The 12554-nt window shown below is 46.5% G+C and overlaps 1 protein-coding gene across 1 annotated transcript in view; it reads left to right on the top strand.

The window, feature by feature from the left end:
- KCNMB4 (potassium calcium-activated channel subfamily M regulatory beta subunit 4) overlaps positions 1 to 12554 on the top strand; it is a 51520-nt gene that overhangs the window by 23236 nt on the left and 15730 nt on the right. The window lies entirely within an intron of this gene.

Here is a 12554-nt window from a genome sequence, read left to right as displayed (position 1 = left end):
GAAAGCATCTGACATGGAGATCATCTCAGCTCTTTCTAGCATGTCGTTGAGGAAGGCCCTTCCTGCCCTACAGCGGGGGAGGCACGTAGAGAGTTGCAGGCCAGGAAAAGAGGGAACTGGAGTCACAGAGCTCACCGTCAGGACACAGTAAGAAAATGTCTTAGGTAGAAACATTGCTACTAGTAGTGTTCGCTGAGAATTACAGATTAACGCACATGAACTAGACAACATGCAGATTTGTCAGCATTTCCATCAGCATCAGATCTTTTCTTTCCTTTTCCTCCCTGTTCTGATGAAGTGTCGATACAGTGAGTTCACACCGTTAAAGTCTGACTTAGAGAGAACTCACGTGATACCACATGACAGCTGCTCCTTGGACTGGCACACCTCAGGACCCACCAGGCCAACCACAGGGACGTGTTCATGTGGCGTGCATGGGTGTGCACAGCTCCTTCTGCACACCCCCTCGTGGACGCCCCGCAGTTACCCCCAGCCTCCTCTCCCCCATCCCTCTCTTGGTGAGTGGCACCATTATCCACACGTCGACCTGGTCCAGGGACCTTGGCATAATTCTTCCTTCACTTTTCCCCATCACGCTCTATAACCTAATCACCATCTCGCTGATTTTACCCCTAGAGGACTCTCCTCCGCCTTCCCTCCGCACCGTCCTCTTCAGGTCCACGTTACGTCTCAGCTCCATTAAGGCGGAGTCTTCTGCGTCCACACTGCCCCGCTCTGAGTGCTCCGCCTGCTGCCGCCAAGGCAGTCTTTCTCAACGGGAGTGTAACCGTGTTACTCCTCACGGTTTTCAGAGTAAGTCCAAGCCTCTTGGCTTGGCCTGTGTGTTAGGTACTATTGCTGTGTAACAAGGCACCCGACATCTAGTGCTTACCACGACGACTTATTAATCCGTGTGATTCTCTGGGTGACTGAGCGGTTCACCTGCTGGTCTCTCCTGGGCTCAGGCGCCGTCAGATGGCGGCTGGAATAGCCGCATGCTCCAAGATGGCCTCGTCCCTCACACGTCCAGCCCTGGTCCTGGCTCGGCTGAAGCGCCTTAGTTCTCCTCCACCTCGCCTCCCATCCTCCAGTCGGCTGCATTGCCTTCCTTGCGACGTGCAGCCTCAGGACAGCGTTTCCGGAGCGCTGGGCCTTGGCTCTGGAGCTCTCGTGACATCACTTCTGACACTTTCACAGCACGAGTCGGGAAGCCAGCCCGATCCATGGGTGTAGAATTAGAATTTATTGGGGGAAATGGATGCTTATGCAGATATAAATGTGACTCCATTAGCTAGAAAGGAAAGGGGGGAAGACGTTGCATGGGGGGGTGGCTGTGATAAAGAAGCTAAGACTTGGCGATGTAAGGTATGTTAGGTACATAGGCTGTGTAATGAGGAGTGGGGAGTTTGTAAGCTGGAAAAGTAGCCTGGGGTTAGATTTCTGAAGGGTCATAAATGCCACACTAAGGAGATGGTCTTAGTCATATGGGCAACGAAAATTCCTGAAAAGTTGTTTTTTTAAACCAAAGATTGACCTGAGTAGATCTCTGATGTAGGAAGTAACGGTGTTGAACGTGTCCTGGAGGGGAGATGAGCTGCAGGCAGGGGCTCCAGCTCAGTGATAGGGAGGTAAGGAGAATCTTGAGTGAAAAATTAACAGTTGTGAGTGGCTCCTGGGGGCAACCATGTGAAGAGCATTTTGTTTAGATCACCAGATTTCTTATAATAGTTCTAAGTACCAGCCCCATTTAACAGAGGAGGAAACCGAGTCCTAAAGAAGTTGAGTACCTTGCCCCGTGCACATGGCCGTTAAGTGAAAAGGCTGGAATGGAGCTAGTCTGATGCCTGAAGTTCCTCTCTGAGCCACCCGCTGGTCCTGAGGAAGCGTTTTGAAGCCAGATGAGAGCAGTGTCGTGGAGGGAGCTGGCAGAGGGTGTGGCAGGAAGACCTTCCAGAGTTACTGTCAACGGAACTCCATGACAAGGTAAGTGATGAGTGACCTGAGAGCAGGACAGCCCAGCTCCGACTGTGCTGAATTCGAGGGACTCATGAGACGTCCAGAAGATGCTCGAGAGACTTGTAGCTCAGGAGCAAGAGGCGAGGGCCAGTGTTCCACAGATCTGGGAGCCACTGGCACACAAGCTGTGGTGGAAGCGAAGAGAAAGATGCATCCAGGCCTCTCACGGCAGGAAGAGATGTTGGCAGAATCTTGGGATCGTCTACATTTAAGTCATAGGGAGAAGGAGACGGAGAAGGGCAGATGCCAAGAGGACACTCGGGAAGTGGGAAGGGGAATGCTTTGAGGAGAAAGGGGTAATCAGGAGGGACCACTGAGAAGTCGTCCGTCGTGGCAGTTAGAAGTCTGGAGGGATCTTTGTGAAAACAGCTTAGGTACCCTCTTAGAGCATAGGGTTAGAAATCATTTTATATTGTCCTGAGGCGAGAATGGGAAGGCGTTAATAAGCCCAGACTACTCTTTCAAGGAGTTTGCCATGACTGGAAAAAGAGTTTGGGGAGGAGGGGAGGAATGGATACAGAGAAACGGGCCTGCTACAGACTAAAACGCTGAGGAAGAGAGAAATGTTGACTAGAGGTAGTAAATAAGGCAAAAATGGAACACGCCCTGAAGAAAATGAGAGAGGAAGAAATGAAAAGGTTGAGGAGGAGAGATGTTTCCTGTAGCAGGGAATACGCAGCAGGGAATACGAGCCAGTCAAGACAGTTCAATTCTGTGCCCACCGCTGTCAGAACCGGGTGATCCCTTGAGCTCACTGCCGGGGCCGGGAGCTGGTTTCAGAATACGGGTGAGCTGGAGCCCGCAGTCAGAGCAGACAGGGCCCCTCCCACAGGCTGTCCTGACCAGCTGGTGGTCATCCTAATAAACTGCCCGTCTCTCCCGACTCAGGCACCAGGTCCCTAAAGGCGCCCTCCCCCAAACACAGCTGCCTCCTCTTAGGGCATGAATTCTGTGTGTCCTCAGTACCCACAAGAAGGACGGTTCCTCCGGAGGAGTGAGGACTGTCTGAGAAGAGCCAACCCTACTCTGTAGCCGATTGTGTTGGCTCTAGTAGCAGTACATCCAAGCCCATGTACCTCCTTCAGAACGGATCCCCGTCCCCTCCCCGTCGTCTCACTGTCCCGTTCCGACGGTCGAGTGTGGACAGAGTGGGGGTGGTCTGTCACAGCCCAGCAGCTCTCACATCGTGATGTGAAGTGGCTCCGGGAAAACAGAAGTTTGGAATTTGGCTCTTTTACTGTGACATATGCGAGAGGGAACAAGCGTGCTGGTTGGAGGTGTGAAAAGTGGCGGATCCCTGGTGCTGTCTACTCCGAGTACACTTTTACTCCTGCTAAATATGAAATAAAATGGGCTTACTGTAGAGGCTCCCAGATGCTCTCGGGAAGATGAACTTTATATTTAAAGTAACCTTTAGATTTCACGCAATGCAAGAAATTAGGGAGAATAGTTACCAAGACGTTTCCATTTTCAAGAAAAGGATGTTATCTTCAAAATCTAAGAGAAGGATTATTGGAGTCCCAGCTTTCCACTGCTTAAGCCTTATTTAGGAGACTATCCTCCAGAGCAGAATCTGCAGTGGCCAGAGCAGCCACACGGCCGTGCTGCCAGGGGTCCCTGTGTGGTCACCAGTCCCGCCCCCGAGGAGGAGCTGCTGTGGCGGCTTCACACCCAGGGCCTGGCGGAGCTGGCAGTGGCTGCTCCCATTCACCGTCTTCCGTAAACCTCTCGGCTCTTGGCCTCCCTCAGCCTTGGGGCTCACTGTCTCCTTCCCACGTGCAGATTTCTTCTTTGCGCTTGTTTACGTAGGTAATGTCACACTTAGCCTCCTTGCACCATTGTTTTCTCTTAGCCTTTCCCGGGCTCGTCCTTTCTCAGCAAATCCCAATTATGCCCTCTGACCATTCTTGCCAAGTACACCTTGAAATCCTCATTCCACTGTAGAAACTCCCTAGCCTCAGTCTTTTCAGACAGTGCTTCACCTTTGCCTTACCTGGCTCCCCTGAGGAGGGCCCGTCCCTGGAAGATGGTGGCTCTTCCCGAAGTTCCCTTTGGATCTAGGGCCGGGAGGAGTCATCAGTGTTTATTTTCTGAACTTTTCCTCTTATGGAGAGTATGGTGTTTTTCATGCAGGTTTACCTTTTAATATTTTACTTTATCCTCCTGAGTGGATAGCAGTTCACAGAGTGGGCAGAGTAGGCTTACACACGCACACACGCACGTGATCGTCAGATAAACAGACCCAGCCACGCCGCCTGTCCAGCCCGCACTCACCCGGTTCAGGCCCCACCACTTCTCTGGGCTGTGGACGTGGCCCTCGGCTGGCCTTCAGCCTTGGCCTTCCTCCCGTCTGTCGCCCACATGACGCTAGTTTTTGTTTCGCTTTCTTTAAGCCTCTGTTTGGTCTTGTCGCCGTCCTTGATTAAATTTTTCTGCCTTCTTATTGTTCGTAGGATAAAGACCAGGCCTGCCAATTTCAGCTTCAACTTCTGCTGTTTAATTATGCGCCAGTCATGGGGAAACAAAAACAGAACATCAGGAAAAAAACAGGACACTGTCCCTCCTCCGTGGAGCTTACAGTCCATTGTGATGTCATTAGATACACAAAGTAGGGAAAGAGTAGAGGGAAAAGCTGAGGTGCTATGAGGGATTATGACAAGGGGGGGAGTTTTGAAGTCCTGTCTGAGTAAATCCTAATTAGGTGGAGACCAGAAGAGTCAAGAGTTAGCTGGGTAAAAAGTGCGGGGACAGTATTTCAGAACAAGACACCGCCATGTGCAAGGGTCCTGAGGCAGGAAAGAGGTTGGTGAGTTTTAGGACCTGAAAGGCCGGCGTGGCGGGAGTCTGTGAGTGAGGGAGAGAGGTGATGTTGACATGGGAGGGCGATGAGGCACTGGATTCTCTTACGTGCAGTGAGCAGCCAGGGATGAGTTCTGACACGGGCGTGGTGATGTGATCTGAGTTAAATGTTTTATCTTTACTCCCGCTGTCATGACTGTCTGTTTCTCCTGCACAGTGTGTCCTTCCTCCTGTCCCTCTCTCTTCCCCCGGGGGACACCTTCACCTTTTCCCACTTGTAGGAATTAGCATACCACAGCAGTCAGGGGAGGAGCCCTGGAACCAGCCGCTGTCCAGGGTGTGTGGTCATCAGTGTGTTACTTTAACCCGTCTGTGTCTCAATTCCCTTCGTAGAAGAGGAAATAGTAAGGTTATTGCGAGGTTATCAATGAGATGGCATGTGCCTAACCCAGAGTAACTCCTATAAACATGTTTTCGTTACTATTTCTCTTACTATTAGTAAGATTTCCCCCAGTGTCACCGTGTAGCTGGCTCTCACCTTCCCGGGTGTAATTCATTACTTCCTCCTCTGCGCCCCACGCTGCCACGTTGCCTTCAGCACTGTTACAGTGTTGGTTGAGTGGGTGCCTCTCTCCTTTTGTAGGTTATGAATCCCTAAGGGCAGCGACCACGTGGCCTCAGGCGTCTAGGTTTACATTTCTCCTCTATACTTATTAACTGTGCCGTCTTGGGTAGACTGTGCAACTTCTTGGTCTTGGTCTCTTCATCCATAAGATGAAGATAATGTTATCCATCTTCAGGGTGTTTTTGGTAAGGATGGTATCACATAGTAGTGAGTACTTACTAAACGGATGTGTTTACTTTCCTGCCCTATAAATTTCTAACAACTAGGGTAGAAACAGCTAATTGATGAATAGCTTGTCTGAGTGAGGTGTTGAATGAATAATTAATAGAGATTCTATTAATGAATAAAGCAATAGAACACCAAATAACTAAAAAGAAGAGATTCTACTGTTAAATAAAATATATTGGACTTCTGATACTGAATTGATATATTCTAATTTTTAAGTTCATTCAAAGTATGTTTGCCCTGTAGTCTATATTTTCAAATTAAATTTACCTGTAGCATTTTAGAGAGAGATGAACACAACGGCCTGAGCTAAAATTGAGCAGAGTGCTCTTTAGAACACAGTTTGAAAGCCAATAAAACAGAAGATTAAAAGCAACCAATTGGAAAATGACTGCTCGCTCACCTAGGGCTTCGTTTTCTTATCTATGAAATTTGATAGACTGATAGATTAAAGGGTATCTAAGATTCCTTAAACTCTCACATTTTATGGTTTTGTGATTCTCTGATTCTGAAGGCTTGTACAGTGGCAACAGCTTAAGTTGCTGGATGAAATCCTGCTGGTGAAAGAGAAGCAAAATGAGCGGAGATCTAAATGGCTAACAGTCTGGAGCCATTAACGGAGGAGCAGACAGGCCTCCTACCGCAACAATAATTGAGTTTCATAACGACGACACTGAGTCATCAAAAAAGGTTAAATTTGGTTCAACATACTCTCCTTAAAAGGCAAGGACACGTGTAATGCATTTTTAGAAAGATTTTTACCAACGATATTTTAACATTTTTATTAGTCTTTATTCAACTTAAAAGGTTAAACTTCAATTATTTGGAAAATTCACGTACATGAATACCTACTTCCTCTCCTTGAAATAAACAATATCATTCTAGGGGCTACAAAGATCTTCCTGCCACAAAACAGCTTATCACTCTTCTATCACAGTGCTACCCTTCTCTGTGTCCAGGATTTCGCCATAAAATTACCACCATGTCAGTCATGGCCTCTTTCGTTTAGTCAATAAGCATTTATTAATCACCTGCTGTGTACCAGGCAGCAGTGGTCAAAGATGCTAAGACTTTGTCTCTGTCTTCAGGGAACTCTCTGACTAGTACAAAAGACACACATGTGAATAAAAAGCTGGAAAGCAGAGTGGTAGGTGCTATAGTGACAGAGGTGTATATACATATATGGTGCCGGGACCTACTTGGATGGTGATGAGGAGTGGAGAGAGGAAGCTTGAATTGAATTTTAAAGAGTGAGTAGGAATTTTCCAGATAAATGCAGGCTAGGGAAAGGGCTTTCAGGGAAAATAATAGCATGTTCAAAACTATTAAGATTTGAAATATCATGCACAACTGGAAGAAATGTAAGGAGCTTCATATTCTTGGGACGTGCATTTAGGGGAAAAGTGTAGACGACCCTGAAGAGGCTGAATCAGATAAGACTGTGCTTTGAGGCCATGCTAAGGGTTTTAGACTTTATTCTATGTGCAGTGGGGGAGTGACTGTCACATTTGTGTTTTGGAAAGGCCAGTCTGGTGGCTGCATGGAGCACAGACTGGATATAACCCACAGTTGGAGGAAAGGGCAGCGATTTGGAGATTATCGCACCAGTCTAGACAAGGAGTGAAAAGAGCTTGGGTGAAGGCAGAATTGGTGGAGGAAGGAGGGAGGGAATGGACATGAGAGTTTAAGGAAGTGGAATCCACGGACGTAGAGATGTGGGTTAAGAAGAGGATGGAATGGGGTGACTCTAGCCTTCTTTCGTGGGTGACTGTGTTGGAAGTCACGTCAACTGGGGGATTCTGGGAAAGCTTTGGCCTCCCTGATGTAAGTACCACCGCCTGTTTCCACTGCCTTTGTCCTGGCAGAAAAGTGGATGGATGTGGCTTGATACCAGGAGTGCAGAAGGCATCGTGCAACTTTGAAGTGACGGCGTAAGGATGGACCACACACAGTGAGAAGAGTAGAGCAAACAGATAGAAAGAGCCAGCTTCCCACATGTCATAGAGCAGCCACCCCTCCTGGCCTGCCTGCCTCTGGGCGTCTCGTTCTGTGAGGCAGACAACACTTACATGCTTCTATACGTGCCTCTGATTGCATTTTAACCAATACAGCAAAAAATAATTGGTCAATTTTAAGTGATTTTCACAATATCTTTGCATTTGTTTTAGACTTATGAAGCCCTATAAACAGATTTCTTTTAATATATTTATATGTTGAATTCAATTCTTCCATTGGCTTCTAAGTTTCCCTTTCTTTTCTTTATAGGGCAAATGACTAAAGAAAAAACTTCATGTTTACTGCCAGACTTCTTAGGATACAAAGGGAAAACAAAGTGTATATAAAGATGAACAAATTTCATAGGGAAATTTTATTGACTTTTGGATGAATTATTAGATACTAACCTTGATATTTGGTATAAATTTAATTTTTAATAGAGCTTTTTACTTTGTTTTCTATTTACTCTGAAAAATATTTCTTATAATCTATCATTAAATAAGAGACTGCTTCTGTAGTTAATTTTTAAAAGAACATATTGGCTTTCTCTTTAGACATTGAGTCCAATGATTTCTTGAGTCTTAAAAAACAAAACAGTGAATCTGGAATCTTACCCAAATTGAGTCTTTTCTGAATACATTTGTGTCTGGTTCCATATTAAGAGAGATTACATCAGCATTGAAAGCTCTCTTTGGTCTCAAAATCTGTACTTTTTAAAAAAAGCAGTGATTGCTGTGGCTTCTCCAGGATGCTATGGAATATGTGTGGGATTCATTCCAGTGTTCTTCCAAGTCTCACATCCAAATGGCCGTACATTACGGATATGACATAAATTTGAGGCTCTGTTTTCTGATGGCTATTCAAAGTGTTTTTATGCTTGCAAATTAATCTCCTAACAGCTTTTATCATCAGGGCAATAAAGTTAAGAATTTGATATTATTAAATCACTTTTCGTTTAAGATAGTTCATGCAGCCCTCAAACTAAACCTTGAGGGAATGTGGCAGGAAAAGCACGGGAGCCTCAGGACAAGTAGGTCGCGGAGTGCGGCGTCCTCAGAGGGTGGCATGCAGGGCAGGGCTGCGTCGGCAGACTGCAGTTCTATCCACAGCTCTCTTCGTGACTCAGCGTGTGACCTTGGGCTACTTTCTGAAGACCCGCCTCGGTTCCATCTTAGATAAAATGGGGCCAGAATTAGCCTCTGACTCTCGAAGAGGGCATCACGTCCGGGAGACGCCTCCAGCCATACTCCACCAAAGGAATCCCTGCCACAGAACTGTTGGAGAGTGTTGTCCATTCTCTACTTGAACAACTCTGGTGACAATGGACATCGCCTCCACTTCCAAACATTTTTAGTTGTCAATAATTCATTTTGGGAAATGTCTAGACTGAGCACACTTGTAGAGACAGAAAGCAGATGAGAGGTTACCAGGGACTGGGGTCGGGAAATGGGGGCTATTGCTTAATGGTTACAGAGTTTCCGTTTGGGGTGATGAGAAAGTTTTGGAAATAGATAATGGTGATGGTTACACAACATTGAGAATGTAATTAGTGCCATTAACTTTTGTACTTAAAATGGCTAAAATGGCAAATTTTGTATTGTATATATTTTACCACAGTAAAAACATTTTCATCTTGGTCAGTGCTATGGTCTCAGTAGGAGGGTAGACCATATATCTGAGTTTTACAGAAGAGGCAACAGCTTTGAGGTCAGGTTCTGAACCCGAGTCCTTGCCTGCAGACCGTGGGTGTTCACCAGTCCACACTGCATTCTGCTGGGAGCAGACTTGTTCTCACTGTTGGCCATGCCCTTCCTCCTGTGTTTTGAGCTGGCCTGTGCAGGGGAGGGCAGGACATGTTTGCTGCCACTGTTCAATCTGGAGACTAAACTCCGTTAATGAGGCCTGACCTGGCATTATTATTTTGGCAGCCGCAGCACACTGTTGAGTCACACAGAACTTATAATTAATTAAACTTCCTCCCCCCTCATCTGTTTTATACATGCTGCTCTTAAAGCAGGTTCCCCCCATTCCTAAACTTGAGAATGGTGCTCTGGATTTAAATGCAAGAATTTAAAATATATCCCTACATAAATACATACTGTTGCTTTTTTGCTGATTGTTCCATTCTCATGATTATTTTGAATCTCGATTCTGGCGTGCTTCATATTTGTTATTTCTTCCATCGTAAAATGTTATCCTAATTTAAATCAAAATGACTTCAATCTCGTCATCCAAGTTATTGACAAAAACGCTGAGACGGACTGGGTCACAGACAGAGACCCGACTGTTTCACCAATGACCTTCCTCTGGTCTTACCTAATAATAGCCAACACCTTCTCATAGTGTTTGCTCTGTTCCAGAAACTGTTTAAGTGGCTTATACATCGAACCTCATTGAATCTGCACGACACCCCCACAAGAGGTTATTCTCATAATCCTCATTTTGTACGTGAGGGGACGAAGCATAGAGAGGTTAAGGAACTTGCCGGAATCACACAGCAGGCAAGTGGCAGAAGCAGGATTCACACCCATGCTCTCCACTCCAGCGTCCGTGCTCTTAAGCTCGGCTGTGTTGCCACCGACCTCACCAGGATGCCAGCCCGTGCGGGGCAGGGTAACACGAGGGGCTCTACTCACTCTCATCAGTGGGCTTGCTACCGTAACGTTCCTTACATGGACCACTGGGGGCAAAAGAGTCTGAAATGCCAGACCCAAGGACCAGGGCCTTTGCACGTGCTGTCTGCTCCCAAGGGTCCTGGCTCTAGACTCCTCCTCTTCTTTTGTGTCTGCTCAAGGGATGTGTCCTCTTTACCTCCCCAGGCCCACGTCCATGCTCCTGCTCTTGTGTTACATTGCGTTTTGAGTCGTAGTTCAACAAAGCAAACAACACACATTTACAGGCTCCAGGGCAGGTGAGGGGCACAGACACGAGCCGCAGTGCCCCCGCCTCGAGTGTACAGCTGGCGGGTGAGGGCCCACGCCAGCGCCGTCCAGTGCCTGCACGTGCAGGGCTCTGCGAGTGCTCACAGTGGAGCGGGAGAGCTGAGCACCGGGAAGGTCATCCGTGCTCAGACGTGCGTCTGTGAACTGTGTGTGTGCTTGAGATCAGGAGGGGACTAATGCTGCCCATCATGCTGTTTCCTCTGAAACTGTAGGATGCAGCCTGCCCCCGTGTGTTTCGGTCAGCTCAGGCCAGGGTATGCTGTGGTGACAACCTGAAAACCTCGGTGGCTCATGACAGCGAGAGTCTATTTCCTGCCTACAGGACACGTCTGTCCTGAGGCACACGCAGCTCAGCCCCCTGCCATTGTCTGTGCCAGACCCCGGCTGAAGGGGTGGCCCCCGTCTGGGACGTGACGGAGGAAAAGAAAACAAATTTCCCTAGGAATACCCATGCCTACAGTTTTTAGTGATTTTCAAACTCTTCATCACGTTTAGTCCGACAATCTGGTGGCTATTTACATGTGTTTTCTTGAATTTTGAATATCACGTGCTACCAGGGTAAAGTTAAGTTACTGGCACATTCAAGAGAAGCTTTAAGATTGACCGATAGGGTCTTTTTAATTACTCAAGTTTAAAAAATTCTATTATTGTACCATAAGTCTTCACTTTAATTGTTGTGTATATTTCTCCATAAAGCTTTTGTTCTCCAAACATATATTTATAAGCAACTTATCAGGAAAAGAACTTCACAATTAATTCAGCTAGTTTCACTGTGCAGAAGCATTTCAATATCTGTTCCATGCACTTTCACCGAGAGAAGTCACTGCTCCACAGGCTACAACAAACCCAAAAGTGAAGCTCTTGTTCCTGTGCTCCTTACTGCGTGATTCAGGGGTTGAGAGGAGGGATTCGTTACCAGCCTTGATGGAAGCACTAGCCTGTTTCTATCTTCCTACAGGCAGCGGCAAAGTATATATGCTCTGCTGATTGTTTAATTAAAAAAATAACTGTTTGGTGCATAATACATTATAATGAAATGGATTTTTAACAATTGGGTTTTTAACATTCTAGAATAACAATATTATAATAGGAGGTAGCCTTGTTTCTTTCAAGCTTTCGTAATAATCCAAAAGATATACAATTCACTTTTCTCCACCCAGGATACATTTTTCAGATCCTTTCTTCAGAGCTGCCAAAGCAATAGAGCCATGCTGATGGGAGAGATGTGTAAAAGAAAATAAATGTGACTGGTTAATTTTTCTTCATTGAGGATCTAATTACAGGGAATTGGACCTAACCGAATCAGACATTAATGGTGATTTCCTGAGACTAAGTTGTGGCATGAATTACTGTGGAAGGAGTTACAGGATCTTTTTCAGAGGTTTGGAAAAAACAGGACTTCTGTTCACCTGCTTGGGCTAATTTGGTGTTGCCTCCACTTGGTGGTGGCAGCACCTCCTCGCGTGCTCGGTCTGAACTGTGACGTGTGTAGGATCGCGGTGTTGGCAGCTTCTCGAGGAGGGTGAAGCGCTGAAGCCCGGGCAGGTGAGCTGAAGGAACAGGAACCACCAGTGACGGTCGTGACACACACGTGGGTTGGTTGGACGGGCTAGAGAGAGAATTTAAAATAGCTAAGCAGGAAGAAAAGAAAAGAAATTTTGTAATGACAAAAAGAGTAGTTAAACATGATCACTTTCTCTTGGAAATTATCTGAAAATAGTTGGCAGAATCAGCAAAAACACAAGCAAATACACATGACTGTTTATGCAAATACATCTACGGTATTTACAATTTCAAACAAATATATGTGGCTTTGAAAGAATTCCCATGAGTCTGAGATCCTGCTCCCCCTCCCCCCAAGATGTGCTGCACTGAGACTGTGGCGCTGGATGTTCATTCCCTTCTCATTCCGCTGACATTTTCTGTGCTCTCACTTCCAGCTTACCTCAGCC

This window comes from Diceros bicornis, chromosome 17, assembly GCF_020826845.1.
Source record: "Diceros bicornis minor isolate mBicDic1 chromosome 17, mDicBic1.mat.cur, whole genome shotgun sequence".
Classification (NCBI taxonomy): Eukaryota; Metazoa; Chordata; class Mammalia; order Perissodactyla; family Rhinocerotidae; genus Diceros; species Diceros bicornis.
This window is presented reverse-complemented; position numbering and strand designations above follow the sequence as displayed.